General features: G+C 24.8%; 1 protein-coding gene across 1 annotated transcript in view; it reads left to right on the forward strand.

Moving 5' to 3' along the window:
- Positions 1 to 4,311, forward strand: part of LOC108686697 (4-coumarate--CoA ligase 1-like) — a 25,172-nt gene that overhangs the window by 471 nt on the left and 20,390 nt on the right. The gene's annotated exons all lie outside the window — the stretch shown is intronic.

A 4,311-nucleotide genomic window follows, 5' to 3' on the forward strand; every position in this document is an offset into this window, starting at 1 on the left:
ATCAGAAAAGAAACACATATACTGTCAAATAGCTATGTGTTTCTTTCAATTCGCACTGCACATGCATGATAAATTGTTTCGCACAAAGCATCTGATATACGTACATGCGAATAGAAAGAGACACATATACCGGTATTCTTATATCATTAAGATTGTTGTAAGTACAATCATAAGCTGTTATAAATCTATCAGAAAGCCATATTAGTATCTTAGGACATTATTTAAAATGATTTTAAAATAAAATGATTATGAATACCAGTTATAGAGCCAACAATAGTATCTTAAAATATATTTTAATTAAGATGATTTACTAAAATAAGAACCGACTATGAATATCGACAATAGTTTTCCAAGATATGCCTGAGAGTATTCCTCTTCCTTTGCTTCCTCCTTCTTCTCCTCTTCCTCCTCCTCCTCCTCCTCTCTTTCTCTCTTTCTCTCTCTCTCAAAATATTAAAAAAAAAAATTTTAATAAAAATCATGCACGTCAAAAAACATTTTACGCGCATAATACATATAAATATATATTATACATATAACAATACAATATACATATATAAAGCCACATATATAATTTTTTTCCCTTAAAAAATTCAAGATAACAAATGAAAATTTAAATAAATATATGATAAATATTCATAGTCGGTTCTTATATTCAAGACTATCTAAAGTATTAAAGTCTTAAAATGACATAATTAATCACATATTTATACTAACATTTTAAGATGTAACTTAAGACTTTAAGTTTTAACTTTAAGTTTTGAAATCAAAATCAGCTGTAATGACTGACTATATCGAATACTAACCTATGTCTTTTTCTCTTTAGATTTTTAAATTTTATTTTTTGCATTTAGTTACTATACATATTACATATCTCTATTACATATTACATATCTCTATTAATAGTATATTACTTATCTTTAGCGTATTACCTATCTCTCTTTCTCTTGCGGCTTTCAATCAGATAATAAATGTCTCAAATAGATTACAAGATTACAATAAATCAGTGCAGGAATTTATATGCAATTTTCGACTAATTTTTAATTTGATTTTCGCCTCTTATCAATGTACGCGCAATTTAAATGATTTATACGATGATTTATACAGATAACATTAAATAACTCGTTATGAGTTTACTAAAAGCTTGTAAACATGTAATGTTAAAGTCTATTTCATAGAATCATTCTATGCCATGAGTCATAACTGAAACTAAAGTCTTCTTTCTCAATAATATCAAATATCTTTTTCATAAAATTAAAATTGTATTTTTCTACATTTTTCAAAACCTTTCTTCATTTAGTCATTGCATATTTTTGTCTAAAAGCTTCTACTATTCGTCCTATTCTACTAAACTTTGCTTTTCCTTATTTAACAAAAGAAATGCAATATATTTAATAATTTTAAATAAATTTTAAATAAATTTTTTAGAAATATACTGTAATTCAAAAGAAAATAATTCCTTACAAGACAAACTAAGACTTTATTATTATATAATATGCAATTTATATCGTTACAAGAAAATTCGTAATAAAATTATATTCTTCTCAAACATATTGAACAAAAGCCTTTATTAAAATGAATAAATTATTATATAATAACGTTAAAAAAAGAATGTTATAAAACAGAATCTAATCTTCAAAAAAGAGATGAATAACCGGTGAATGATTTTTCTTATATTATCTTACATAAAATAAAATTAATTATATTTTGTGATATGCTGCCTGACACAGTAATACCGATTTCTATCAAGACTAATTTTAATCCTGGTTCAACTAACTCTTCATCTTTTCCTAGTTCTAAAAATTAAAAAAAAATAAAGAGCAAGTTGAACCAAGATTAAAGCTAATTTACATTAGAAACAGGCATAAGCCGCACATTGATATTAATTCTTACTTTTTCTCGAAATCAAAGAGAAAGATAGCATTTCTTGCTTAATATTATTTATAAATTCTTGAAAATAAATTCTTGGAATAAATACAATATTTCAAGAAAAATTAGTAGGAGAGAGTAGACTATAGGAGTAGACTATAGGGGTAAGTAGAATAATCGAGGCTACATTAAAAACAAAACACGCAAGATACGCGTAAACGTGTTTGAGCGATTGCTGCTCAGTCTGCTGTAACATCTCGTTGCGAACATATCTATGATAGAAGTTACGCTACAATTTTAAAAAATCGTACATCTAAATAAATATTTTTATTTTTAAAATTTTTGTTTTACAATTATATATGATTGTCTGAGATATTTGATTTCTATTTAGATAGTAAATGTAGTTCTTACTTAATAAGGTCCAATAAATTTTTTCTGTTTATATATGTCTTTATTCGTAAATTATATGTTTTTAAAAAATAAACGGATGGAGATAGTAGACTAAACAGTATGACTCATTTAATGACGACTCTTATAGTATTTTCTCAAAATTTTATTCCTTTACCTCAATAAATGTTATAAGTTTAATTCCCTCAAGTCCAATTTCGAAAACTAGGCTCATATGTTTTTGCACGAAATGAATAAATTTTGCAAAAAGGAAGCATTGTTCTGCCTTGCGAGACGAATATTATGTTTAAAATATATTTTTATAAAAATTATTTTTATTAATATGTAGCCAATAATGTAACTTAAAATGCATTAATTTTCATTTTAATAATTTTAGTCAAATTACCGGTTCCAGGGCTGGTTGAATCAGATGGAATGCATTAGAAAAATACTTTTTTTTCATATTAGTTATAAGTCTCTTTATTATTAAAATATTATTAGGTAGGTACATCAAATGTATCTAGTAACTGGTGTAGAATTCATTTTTCTAATAAGTCTCATAATTCCGTCTATAAAAATTCGAAACTGAAACATGAATCTACTAACCCCGGGTCTCTCCTGAGTAAAATTTGAGTAAAATTTATATATAAAATGAAACTATTATAAAAATTTGTTCAATTATACTGAAGTAAAATAAATGCATTTTAAAAATAATTAATCTTAAGTCATTTAAAAATCAGAACGTTTTAAAGATATTATAAATTTAAAATTTATGTAATAAAGTAGCATAAAATATAAAAATTTGAATTTCTTAAAAGGTTTGACGGCATTAAAGACTAATATAAATTCATATCTTACGTATAAAAAATTTAGAAAAAAAATAAGAAATTACTTTGCTGCTGTTCGATTTGATTCATATTAATTTTTGATGAAGCTTCCTTTACATTATAAATACATACGCAACATAGTTCACCGATGCAAAATGACATATCGCACACAAGATACACGCAGATACAAATTAATCGTAAACAATGAATTGACATTTTAATTTAAGTTAGTTTAGAGAAACTTACTATGTATCTGATATTTTTCGTATTATGGAAATTTATAAAAAAACGATTCTCTGCTGATAAATGAGCAAAATTCATTTCCGCTACTTTTTGCTGTTCTATCATTGGTCAACTCAGTTGCTGCAGCGCAGAAATTAACGTGAGAGTCCATATATATATGTTGCTATTTGCAAAACGTAGATCTTCATTTTGCGTCTGCATATACGCGAATTACTTTGCAATTCGCAAATTATGTAGAAACAACTTTAATTTTTACGGAATTCATTCACAACCTATTCTCATATAGCAGTTTTTCATTTAAACAAAAAAAAGAGAAAAAGAAACTATTTAGACTCTAAAACATATTTGTTATGATATTAATTAATTATTTTATTTTTCATTTTTTTCTGGGTCGTTTTAAATCCAGGCAGATGATTTATTTTACTTGAAAAAGATGATATTTTTAAGATTAATAAAATGTTGCAATGATAATGTTAATATTGCAATTTTATTATATTCGTAGTACTTATAAATATTTATAACCCAAACCCACAAGAATTCATTATTAAATACCTCGCATCTTCAAATCATTATTCATTATTCAATCGATAAATTCTATTGTTCGATACATAAGGAGTAGACTTTCAAAATGCGTTTTGTCAAAATTTATAATTTTTAGAAAATAAGAAAAAAAAATTACGCACACAAGAAAACTATTTCACAGAAAATAATAACATATCAAATATAATAGTAAGATGTGCAATATGAAATAAAATTGCTAAACAATTGCTAAAAATGTTAAATACATTCTAGTTAAAAAAAAACATAATACACTTCGAACTGTCTACGTTTTTTCAGCATATAATTAACGATGAAAAAATGTTTTCTGAATTTTAGAGTAATTTATAATGAGTCTTTCAACACTGAATATTCCAACATCTCTAACTAAAAAAATAAAATTTTGGACAAAACACATTTTGAAATTATATATATATATATATATATA

Source organism: Atta colombica, unplaced genomic scaffold (assembly GCF_001594045.1).
Source record: "Atta colombica isolate Treedump-2 unplaced genomic scaffold, Acol1.0 scaffold189, whole genome shotgun sequence".
NCBI classification, from domain to species: domain Eukaryota; kingdom Metazoa; phylum Arthropoda; class Insecta; order Hymenoptera; family Formicidae; genus Atta; species Atta colombica.